Here is a 13,562-nt window from a genome sequence, read left to right as displayed (position 1 = left end):
TTCAGTTTTCAACAATTTGTAATATATTAGACTGATGCTTCTGTAAAATTCAAAAATACTTTCTGTTAAAAATATTGACAGGATTTTAAATCAGAGATTCTTTAGAAAAATTATTATAACTTTTTATTGACAGAACATATGCATGTGTAATTTTTTACAACATTATCACTTACACTCACTTCTTAACCCAGAGATTCTTGTTGGAAACAAGTTATTCTGGCTTTAAAGAGCTAGGTTTTTCATTTTTTAGAAAAGAAGAAAAGTAGAATGAAGAAAAGAAAAACGCTAGGGTTGAAACCTCTCTATATTGAGAATCCCCCTCCCCCAGGAATTAAATGATGCAATTAAAATGTATATAATGTCCCAACTATTAATTTAAGATGCATAACTAATGTGATCACAGTTCTCAAATCTGCCAATCTGGCATCAGTGTATTCATTGCTCTGTCCTGTGAAGTAATGGCAATAAAAAGGATATTGTTTCCCATACTGTAACTCTACTGTTTTGTCAGAGTAGCAGCAGAATGACTTAGCAACTCAACTTAAGAATAGGTTCCTTTATCAAGCTCCATCATTATCAGATTCTGAGTAAGAGTTCCATTTGATTTGAAGCTGTTTTGGATATGAGAGTAGGGATGTTTCCCTTTTGTAGAATAAAACAAAACTAGGTTTAGATTTTTTTAATGATATGTCAAATATGTAAGTGTCTGGAATTAAAATTAGGATTTATTTTGGAACTATATAAATTAACTTTTAAAAATGTGAATATGGTGCTATCTCTCTTTAAAAGGATTCATTACAAAAGCAGTATACAGAATTTATGGATGAATTAGTCTGATGTAAAATACTGCTTAGTCTGAATATTTTCAAAATTCCTTTTTTATAGAGAAAAATATATAGGTTTTTAGCAAGTTATTTTAATTTTATTCACTTGGCATTTATATTTATAAAATAAATATTTAAAATGTTTTTCAAAATGTTGAGAAAGATTAACTTAAATTTCCAGAATAGACAAATTTTTCCTTTATTCCTTATGCATTTATAAGAATTAACTTGATATGTAATCCTTTGAAGTTAATTTAAAATCAAGTTCTTTTTTTATATACTTTTGTGCTAAATGCAGAGAAAAATAGAATGGGAAAGGCATTGAATTAATTCAAAATTTATAGTAAATGATACTGTAGAGTAGAGTAGTTTGTTACTGAAGTTCCTAAGTGTAAAGATGCTTTTTAGCAAAATATTTTACAATAGTGGCATGATAGTGACTTTGTTGTTAGTATTCATTAATTGAAAAAATAAAAAACAAAAACCTACTAGAAATTAATAATGCTATTAATGTGCTGATTATTCATTACATCTAAATATAATTAAAACTTAAAATACATAGGGAGATGTGACTATTCAATCCTCCAAAGATATACAGTACGCTTGCTTACCTGTTACACTGAATTGTTGGTGGTAAACAAGAATCAAAATGAGTCTTTGCTGCACATATCAGTTCAAGGATACTTTAAAATAAGCCTGGAGCTCCACAGGGGGGCACAACCCCCATGCTGGGAACTGCTGCTCCAAACACAAGTGTAATTTGTGTTAAATTCAGTGCAAAGACAATGTTTTACTCATACTGTGAGCTCTGTTGGCTTCAAACTTTGACAAAAGTTATAAATAATAAACCTTACGCTAAATGGAGGAAAATGTTCCACTTCATAAATAAGAAATGATTGTATCAGAAATTGGGAATTAATTTTATTTCTTACGTGGAAATAATTATTCTTCAAAATGATGAAAGGTATGAGACAGTGTGATATAATAGAAAGAGGACAATTTCGAGTTTGATTCTAGCTCCTTCTCTGTTTTTGAGACCTTGGTCAAGTTATTCATATGTTTATTCATTCAGCCTCTTAGGAACATTTGCTTAGTTCCTTCTGTATTCCATGTGTGAGGCAGTTAGGTGCTTCAATAGAGCACTAAACCTAGAAGCAAAAAGACCTGGTTCAAACCTAGCTTTACACATTTACCATCTATGTGATTCTGGGCAAGTCTCACTTCACCTCTCTTTGCCTTAATCTGGAGGAGAAGGAAATGTCAAACCACTTTAGTATTTTTTGCAAGAAACCCCCTAAGAAATATGATCCACACTTGGCTCTTTTCAACAATAGGTGATCCAAAACAATTCCAATAGACTTGAGATGGAAAGTGCCATTTGCATCCAGAGAGAGAACTATAGAGACTGAATGTGGATAAAAGCAGAGTATTTTCCCTTTGTTGTTTATTTGCTTGTTTTTTTTTTTTCTTTCTCCTTTTTTTTTTTCACTTTCGATCTGATTTTCTGTGCATAACATGTTATGTGGACCCATTTGGATGGATTATAGAGTTTGAAGATAGATGAAAACAAGGAAATAAACACAGAAAGCTAAGGAAAGATAGCTACCAGGAGTTTGTATTTTATCCCAGAGGCAATACAGAGCCACTGCTGACTTTTTGTACAAGGTAATAACCTGGGCTTGGGGAATATTCTTTTGGCAGGTATATGGAGGAGGAATTAGAGTTGGAAGAGACTTGAAGTGGGGAGACCAGATAATTCAGGCAAGAGGTGATAGAAGCTCTGAACTAGAATACTATCAGAGAGGAAAGGATGGATCTGAAAAGTGTTGTAAAATGATAATCAGCTAGTTTGCAAACCAGGGATGAAAGGGAGGATGAAAAGGGTCATAAACTCATGTAACTAGGATGATTGTGCCATGTCCTGAACAAAAATGAGAAACTTAAAAGGTGAGGATTTGGGGGGAGAGATAATGAGTTCTGTTTTGTGCATGTTGAGTTTGAGATGACTGTGGGATAAACATATAATGATGTAGACTATCTCTTGTACTCAGGTTCTTCCTCTCTAAAATGCAATTTATAGTTTCCATGGCCATTTCCAACTCTAAACATATATGATTCCATCAATAATAATGTCTGCCTTATAATGAAGAGTATCCTAAAATATCAATACATGTACAAAGGTTAGTACTATAGACACAAACATATGTCTATATATGTTTATTTGTGACTATTACAATCTATAAATATTACATATAGATATAAACATATCTATATGTATATATAGAGAGATATAGATATAGATATAAACATATGTTTCTTCCTATCTATTGTACTAACCTTTTTCCACCTTAATACTACAAGGCCGCAGAGAGACACAGACAGAGACAGAAGAGAAGAATTAAACAAACAAACAAACAAAATTCTGCAAATGAAGCTACCATTTTGGAAACTAATGTTTAAATTTCAACTGGTAGATTGTACACTAATTAATGAAATACTATCTAATAAAACATCCATGGTCCTTTGCTTTGTCATTGCAGCGTTTGTTTATTTTTGTCTTGATGGTGCAAGCAAATTATAGTCCTAGGAATATTTGCTTTGCATTTAACTTTTTTTTTTAAGTTTTGTTATTTTATTGATGTACTTTGTTTTCATATCCCTTGAATTTTGAAATTTATCCTTCCCCCCATTCTATACACAATGAGTCACCCCTTGGAACAGTAACAAAGCATATAAGAGAAAGGGGTGGGACAGTTTAAACAAACTGTCATTAACAAATAAAAACAAGTCTGATGCTATCTAAAATCTCCTAGCTCCTTCCCCACATTTAGGCAAACAAAGAGAAGGCATATTTTCTCTCTCTCTCTCTCTCTCTCTCTCTCTCTCTCTCTCTCTCTCTCTCTCTCTCTCTCTCTTTCCCAAAGCAAGCTGGATCACTATAATTACATGGTATAAGTATTTTGTTTGTTTTTTCTTTCCATTTACAGTCCTGTAGTGATTATTTATATTAGCGATTCTTAACCTAGAGTCCACAGACTGTCTCCCACTGTGTTCATAAATAGATTTTATCAGAATCATGAACTCAAATGGATAAAAAAAACCCAAAAACCCACATTTTTATTTTCACTAACTTCTAATTGAATTTACTATTTCCTTCAATTATTTACAAACATTGTTTTGAGAAGAGATAGATAAACTTTATCAAACTGCTAAAAGGATCTGTGACAAATAAAAAATATATTGTTTTCCTGCTTCTTTTTACGTCATTAAGTTTTCCCCTAGATCTTTTGATTCTTCATATACATTCAAATTTTTACAACATGGTAATATTCTGTTGCAATTATGAATCACAATTTGTTTTAAATTTATTTTATTCTGAACTTAAGAAGTGAAACAAACATTTTCCCACAATTTATTTTTGGCATTGTCCAATCAATGGGCATCTACTTGTTTATAGTTGTTTTTTTTAACTACCACAGAAACACACATTTTTAAAATTTTATATTTCAGCTGGATTTAACTTTTAAAATGTAATAGCTAAAGATATTTAAAAATGTACATTAATTATCCTTCTGTTCTTACTTCTTATAATGGGAAGGAGTGATCAAGAATAATTCACATGTATAAGCATGACTTTAGTGATAACAGAAAACATGGAAATAGGTATTTAGGATAGTTCTTAGGAATTTAGTTCTAAGATCCTTTTACATTCTAAATTTAAGAGCTTTAGATATTTATAAATATTTTCCAAAATATCAATTAGCTATAGAGTGCTTTATGAGAGGGGGAAGTGTGAAGCAGTTTATTGTGTTTCCTTCCACGTAAAGAATAAGCATAATATGTTTTGTGATATCTTTAAACTTTTACTTGAATTGCTGAATGATGATATACTATTAGTATATCAAACATACAGATGGAATATAATTATGGGCCACCAAAGATCACTAAATTAGCCTCATTGCTGATAAAATGCTAAGACATATGAAAACTACTTAAAATGCTGATTTTACATGTGTAGTAATACCTAGCTAAGTGCTTATTGCCTTATAATACAGGGCATATCAATAGAATTTTGCATTTTCTTTTTTATTTTTTACTATTATGCTTAGAATGGAAATTTGACTTTTAATTCAGGTCACTGATGTTGACTTTGGACATGCTTGTATAGTTCAAAAGGTTGGATACACAGTTCATGAGGTGAGCTAATTATTCCCTCCCTCTGGGATATTTCTTAGTACAAAGAAAGAGATAATTAAGTGGTACCCTGCTGTCTGTTTTCAGGACTTTCCTACCCTTCATCTCTCTTAGGATCTGTGAGAATTCTTCTGAGAGCTCCTTCAGGAGTTTCTGCTATGTTTCTTTTAGTATATTTTGCTTCTCACATTTACATTTTCATTATTTATGCATATTATTCTCTGAGCTACTTCACCCAATGAGCTTGCTAGTAGCTACCTGCAATTATCTCTTTGTGTTTTTGAAGACTGACTTTACAAATCATTTTCCTTCTCTCATTCTTACTCCCTAAAGTATGGTTTTGCCCTCATAGTTCTGCCACTTTCTCATTATCTTCTGCTTGCAAATTAAATGACTTATTTTGACCGTATCTTCAAACTGTACCATTCTTTATCTTCATTTTTCAAGCCTCTAAAACAGAGGAGTCAAAAACTCCTAGGTCCTGCCCACACCAGATTAATATGAAATTGTAAAATATTTAACAAAGTAAATACAAATACAATAAAACATAGATAATATTAATATTTGATTTCTTAAGTCAATATACAGCCATCAAGATTCTTATGTACAATTAAGTTTATGTACCATTGCTATTTAATACCACTGTTCTTCCTTATATACGTGTCTTGCTCAGCTCAGCAAATCTAAATTTGGAATTGCATAACGTGTCCTTATTGTGCAAAGTTGACCATAGACTTATAGATTAAGAATGAAAATCTTCCTATCAGCCAAACTGCTCAATAATTACTAAGCTCTGTTTCTATACTCTTCAAATATTCTAATTGTCTTTGAAATTATCAACCTCATGACTTCTGCCCATCCATTAATTTTTTTTCTATCATCAAATTCCTGCTATGTGCCCATTCTGTTCTTAATCACTTCCATGCCCCCAGGCTTTGGTAGAACCGGACCAAGAATATTTTTAACCATTGATAAATATACAAAATTCCCTGTGAATTCAGTTTAGGCACTTGGTCATTTGTATATGTCTCTTTACTTCCTGATGTATCCATCCCTCTTTTGTAAATAGCAAAAATCCTTATTAGAGATGTACAGTAATGCAGTACAAAGCATTTAGTGTGCAGGACTTCATTTACCAATATGGTATCCCTTTCAGGGTAGCTAGTAGCTACCTGAAATATGAGATCTAGAATCAGGAAGATGAGTCTTTCTGAGTTCAAATCTAACCTCAGACACTTATTACCTATGGGAAGTGGACCAAGTACTTAATCCTGCTTGCCTCAGTTTCCTTATCTGTAAAATGAGCTGAAAAAGGAAATGGCAAACCACTTTAGTATCTTTGCCAAGAAAACCCCAAATAAGGGGTTGGAAACCACTAAAAACAACTAAATAACAATAACCTTTATCCCCTTTAGCAAGTCACTTAATCTCTTTGTGCCAATTTACTCATATTTAAAATGACCTCTAAATAAATTGACCTCTAAATGGTTCTACAACTCTAAATCTCTATTCCTTTGCCCTAACTAGAAATCCAGTACCATAGGGTAGAGAACTGCCAGAAATGTGTAGCTAGTGCAACAGGAAAATGATAGAGAACTTGCATATTGTTAAATAATATCTAGAAAGTTTCCATTTTCAGTTTCCAGAATATTAACTTTCATAATAGTAATTCAGAATATTCTACAAATATTGGCAAAAAAAAATCCTTAAACACAGGTCATGGGATCATAGATGTAGAACTAGAAGAGACCTTAGAAATCACCTCGTTAGCCAATGGCTCAGTGGACAAAGTGCTGACCCTGGTGCCAGGATGAACAAGGCAAATCCGTTAACCTATCCTGGGCTGTTTCCTCATCTATAAAATGGGGATGATAATAATAATAGTATGTATCTAGCAGGATTGTTGTGAGGATTAAATGAAATATCATTTGTGAAAGCACTTAGCATGCTGCTTGGCACATAGTAGGTATTATATAAGTGCTTATTCTTTCCTTGTACCAACTAGTTCAACCTCCTAATTTCTTAGATGGGGAGACCAAACGAGTTGAGATCTATACTACTTATAAATAGCAGGGTCTGTCTTTAAAAAGATTTGTTTTTTTTTAAGAGGTTTGAATAAAAAAGAATGAAGTTTAATAATTAGTAATTGGTATTCATTAAGCACAGCAAAAATTATCATAGTAAAACATTCACCAGTCTCCAGGAATCACAAAAAAGTTTCTTATATATTATACTTCTTCATAGTGGGTGCTTAATCATCTTGAACTGAGTTTACTGTTAGTTAAAATTTGCAACTAAAAGGCAAGTTCCATCATCCAACTTAGGCGGTGAATCTTGGCTGAAGGCTAAATATACTGAAAATTTGGAGACTTAGAGTGTTTCTGGTGAATTCCACAATGCCAAGAGGCAGAGAACAATGATTTTGGAGAAAGGGTTTTTAGATTACCATAGATAGCATTTTGCCTAGTAGACCTTAGCAACAAAAAGATTCTAATAGACGATAAATCCAATTATCTTCTGCACAGAATTTTTGAAGATTTTAGAAAGGGAATGTAAGTTCTCTATTTTAAAAATAATTTTATTAGATTTTTGATGTTTCTGTTTCTTCCTTTCTTCCCTCCTTCCCTCCCTTCCTTCTTCCCTCTTTTGCTCCTTCCCTCCTTTCCTTCCCTGCTTTCCTTCCTTCCCTTCCCTCCTTTCCTTCCTTCCCTTCTTTCCTTTCCTTCCTTCCCTTCTTCCTTCCTCCTTTTCCTCTTTCCCTCCTTCCCTCCTTCCCTCCCTCCTTCCCTCCTTCCTTTCTTCCCTCCTTCCTTTCTTCCCTCCTTCCCTTCTTCCCTCCTTCCTTCCCTCTTTCCTTTCTTCCTTCCTTCCTTCCTTCCTTCCTTCCTTCCTTCCTTCCTTCCTTCCTTCCTTCCTTCCTTTTTTCCTTCCCACCCTCAGATCCTTCTTTCTTTCTTTCTTCCTTTCTTTCTCCCCACCCTGAAATACAGATCTCTCCTTTTCCAAAGAGTAAGAAGCCAGACATCACATTACAATAATGCCATAAAATTTAGTTTAGATTTTTTTTAGTTGCTTTTTCATTCATATCATTTAAATTGTTGTGCTTACTGTTTTCTAGTACTACTTATGTTACTGTTTCTAATCTTATATATCTTTACTTTTTTCTCTATATTCCTCATTCTCTATATTAATTATTTCTTACAGTGCTGTAATATTCCATTATATTCATGTATCATAGCTTCTTACATTTCCTAAAGTAGATGGACATCTATGTTATTTGCAGTTCTTTAAAACTACAAAGTAATAATGAGCTCTATTTTATCACTGGAATGGTTCCTATTTATCTGCTTTTTTGCTACTTTTTGAAAGTAGTATTTGTTATGAACATTTTTTTAGTAAGTGCATTATTTAGGATCTATAAGTTACTAGGTTTTCAGTACAATACAGAGGAAAAAGATAATTTCCAAAGAAGAGAAATAAAACAATGAACCGAAAACTGAACTGGAGTTAGAAACTTTAGCCAATAAAATTTTGGCTGAAAAATAGAAATTTGGCATAACAGGAAGAGGAAGTAGAAAATAATTGAAAGTGGGGTGGTCTAACATTGATGAACCCATCACCTCCAAATACATAAGGAAAAAAAATCTGGCACCAAATGATTGCTAATTTAATCAGAAATCCTAGAATTAGAACAGAAAGAACATATCCAGCTAGTAAAATATTTGATGTAGGACAGGAATTAGGAAAAGTATAAAGTTAAAAAGACAGTATTGAGAGAATGGATCTTTTAAAAAACCAAGTAAAAAATTTAAAGTATAAAAACCAAACACTTCATAAACTATGGCTTTCAGTTCTTTAAAAGACATTTTAAAAATAGTGTGTTACATTGATGTTGCTTAAATTTTTTTATTGGGAATTTCTAATAGAATTTAAGCTTTTATTTGCCTTTTTTTAATTCACAAATAATGGTGAGATATGAATCTCTGTCATCTTAAATAGATCGTAGCATCTGGGCTTAAACAGTACCCCTTCATCTTTTGTGGTAGCTCAATTAATCAGGCACATTTAAATAATATTTAAGTGCAAAAAAAGCACAAAAGTGGGAAAATTTGGCTCTGTCACAAGTACCTAGCCATGACAAGCACAGCAGGAGAACCCAGTGGGAAAGCACTAAATGGCCAATAATTTATGACTGAAAGTGCCTTTTGTTGCCTCTAGATTATTTTATTCTTAGCACTATTAATCAAAATATATTTTCCTGTGAATTTTACTGAAATATTTTTTCTTTTGCTATCCTATGAAAATTACTTTAGAAGCTGGTAAAAATGATAAGGAACTAGCATTAGTTACTGTAGGTGTGTGCGCATGCACACAAAAACATACATCAAGAAGGCCTATGTGATGCCTGGGTCCTAATCTTCTGAAATATAGCATTATTTCAACCACATTTGGTATAAAATACCATTTTATAGCCTATTATAGGAAATAATCTATCATTTGCAACATTTCTATGAAGAAATATGTTGAGAATTCCAAACATCCTTCTTAGATAACAACTTTTTGAGTCAGCATCTTTTGTTTTCTCCCTGTAATGGAAAGAAGATTCTTTTTATTTTATTTTATTTTATTTTGTCCCTGAGGCCCTCGTTAGACACACATTACTTAAATTTATTTGAATGAACAGAAACCTATTGTACCCTCTCCAATTCCCACCCCATCACTATCCATTTGTAAATTGATAATTTATCCCATAGGGTTTTATTCTTTCATTTTTCAAGTGTTTAAGACTCTTTTAAGCTCTCAGTGGTTATTAGGACAATGAATTCTACCTCTTTAAAATTTCTCTTAACTATCTACTCCTTTTTTTATTCTTATTACTGCCTCTCTGATACAGAAACTCATTACCTTTAAGCTGAACTACTTCAATAGCCTCCTACCTGAAGTCCCTACCTATTTTCTCTTCATCACTGTAATTTCATTTTACTAATCACTGCCAGATTGATCTCTCTTTCCAATAGGTCAGATCAAATTGCTCAGACTACACATTGCTTGCGGAATTTAGTTTTTCTTTTTAATTCTTATTTTGGCAGCCCTCTTTATTTTCCTCCTGCATTGCCATTCATAACTCTCATTACTGAATTGCACAGGCCCTTTATTTTAGCCAATATGGATAACTCAGTATTCTTCATATAGGCCTTATGATTTCCAGTCCTTCTGCTATCACTGTTATTTCAACTATTTGTAATATTCACTCTGTCCCCACTTCTTTGCCTCCTTTGTATACTTCTTTGTATTATTGGAATACTACATTCTTCAAGTCCAACCTACATGTAGCATATTTTATAAAGCCTTCCTTGATCTCAAATAGTTATAATCTCAATTTTCTTTGAACCCTCATAAAATACAATTCCAATATTATTTTTGCTGCTATTGTTACTTGTTAAGTTATATCACTCCCTTCCTTTTCATCCCAGAGTAAAATGGGTTCCTTAAGTTAGGGGCCCTTTTTTCAGTCATCATTGTAACTTTCATAGCACCTCTTTGCTTTGAACATTGTAAACACACACATATCATGGATTAATGAATGGTTGAATGAAATGAGCATCATCCTGGAGTAACAGTAATTCTAAACTTTTATGTGAACAATATTGATGATCAGGCAAAGAATAAATCAATAAATAGAATAATCGATACTGGTGGATCTTTTTCTGTTCAATGAATGTTATAATAAATGCTCTAATACCGACTAAATTTATAGTACCCAAGGGAATGATATTTATGTGGATTTAAATAGCAGTTCACTTCTAAACACTGCCAAGAAGTATATCTGTATCTATATATCTATGTTTATATATATATATATATATATATATCACATTGATATATGTGTGTGTGTATATATATATATATATATATATATGTATGTATATATAGGTATTTTCCTATATACCTTAATTTACCATTACACATGTGTTTATCTATATCTATATCTAGATATAGATATATAGTCCATGAATATGTATGCACACATGTACAATGAAATGTGCACATATGTGACTCTATGGATACCTACTCAGTGGATAGAGTGCTAGGCCTGGAGCAAGGAGTATCTGTTTAAATCTAGTCTCATACACTTACTGGCTTTGTGACCCTAACTAAGTCATTTAACCTCTGTTTTAATCCACAGGAGAAGGGATAGGTATGTGTGTGTATGTGAATATGTATAAATGAATACATACTTTTATACCACAAATATATATATATCTGTTCTCATTCCTTAATGTTCTGACAAATATATCTTTCACATATGTTCAAAAAGCTAATTGAAGATTGTTCCTTGGTTGAGAAAAACTATTTATTTTAGTAAGTTACATGTCTTTCAAAATTTTATAGAGGAAGAAGAATAGCATTATACTTCTAACATTTAAGAATATTTAAAAAATATATAGGTCTAATTCAAATTTCTATGAGAAGTAAAGTAAATTTGTTTTTGATATGAACAAGAATTGAATGGGGCCCCAAATGCCCCATATTACATTAATATATATTTAATTATATTTAAGTATATAATAATTTAATAATATTAATTTTTTAATATAATAAATATAAATATTTTATTTTATATATTTTTATCACAAAAGCTGGGGCATTTGGGTTTGTCAGACACTAGATACTGTAATTATTTAATTGAATAATTAAATTAATTTAGGTAGTATTGTCATTTTTAGTATATTAGCTCAGCCTACCCATGAGTACTTGATATTTTTCCAGTTGAATAGATCTTACTATATTTATGTGGAAAGTATTTTGTAATTTTGTTCATAAAGTTCCTGATTTTGCCTTGGCAGGTAGACTCCCAAATATTTTATATTATCTACAGTGATTTTAAATGGAATTTCTATTTGCATCTCTTGCTGCTGGACTTAGTTGGTCATATATAAAAATGCTAATGATTTATGTGGATTTATTTTGTATCCTGCAACTTTGCTAAAGTTGTGAATTGTTTCTAGTAGTTTTTTTTAGATGGTTGTCTAAGATTCTCTAAGTATACCGCTATATCATTTGCAAAGAGTGATAATTTGGTTTCCTCATTACCTACTCTTTTTCTTCTCTTATTGCCAAAGCTAATATTTTTAATACTTTATTAAACAGTAATGGTGATAATAGGCACCCTTGTTCACCCCTGATCTTATTGGGAATGGTTCTAGTTTGTCCCCATTACATATGATGCTTGCTATGTTTTTAAATGGATGCTAGTGATCATTTTAAGGAAAACTCCATTTATTCTTATACTCTCTAGTATTTTTAATAGGAATGGGTGTTGCATTTTATCAAATGTTTTTTCTGCATCTATTGAGATAATCACATGATTTTTGTTAGTTTGGATATTGATATAGCCAATTATACTAATCATTTTCCTAATATTGAACCAGCCCTGCATTCCTGGTATAAATGCTACTTGGTCATAACTTGCTGTAGTTTCTTTGATAATATTTTATTTAAGATTTTTGTATCAATATTCATTAGGGAAATTGATCTATAATTTTTTTTGACCGTACCTGTTTTTAGGTATCAGCAACATGTCTGTGTCATAAAAAGAATTTGGTAGGATTCCTTTTTTCCCCATTTTCCAAATAGTTTGCATAATATTGGAATGAATTGTTATTTAAATGTTTGGTCGAATTCAAATGTAAATCCATCTAGCCCTGGAGATTTCTTCTTAGGGAGTTGATTAATAGCTTCTTCAATTTATTTTTCTAAAATGGGACTATTTAAATAATTTATTTCTTCCTTTCCTCCTCTGCTAATCTGGGCAGTCTATATTTTTGTAAATATTCATTCATTTCACTTAGATTATCATATTTATTGGCATACAGTTGAGCAAAATACCTCCTAATTATTGTTCCATTTTCCTCTTCATTGGTGGAAAGTTTACCCTTTTCAGTTTTGATACTAACAATTTGATTTTCTTCTTTCCTTTTTCTGATCAAATTAACATAAGTTTTATCTATTGTGTTGGTTTTTCATAAAACCAGGTTTTAGTTTTGTTTATTAGTTCAATAGTATTTTTTTGCTTTCATTTTATTAATCTCCCCTTTTATTTTCAGAATTTCAAATGTGATATTTACTTGGGGTTTTTAATTTGTTCTTTTCCTAGCTTTTTTAGTTGCATGCCTGATTCGTGGATCTTCTCTTTCTCTATTTTATGCAAGTAAGCACCTAGAGATATGAAACTTCCCCTAGGAACTGCTTTGGCTGCATCCCATATATTTTGGTATGTTGTCTCATTATTGTAATTCTCTTTGATAAAATTATCGATTGTGTCTATGATTTGTTGTTGTCATTCTTTAGGATTAAATTTTTGGTCTTTTTTTACCCTGGACTTTTATGGCATGTAATTGTTATTGTATCATGATCTGAAAAAAATACATTTACTATTTCTGCCTTTCTATATTTGATTTTGAGGTTTTTATGCCCTAATACATGGGTTAATTTTTTATAGGTTTCATGTGCTGCTGAGAAAAAAGAGTGTATTCCTTTCTG

This window comes from Sarcophilus harrisii, chromosome 5 (assembly GCF_902635505.1).
Source record: "Sarcophilus harrisii chromosome 5, mSarHar1.11, whole genome shotgun sequence".
Taxonomy (NCBI): domain Eukaryota; kingdom Metazoa; phylum Chordata; class Mammalia; order Dasyuromorphia; family Dasyuridae; genus Sarcophilus; species Sarcophilus harrisii.
The sequence above is the reverse complement of the archived record's forward strand: the minus strand, read 5'-3'. Positions refer to the sequence as shown.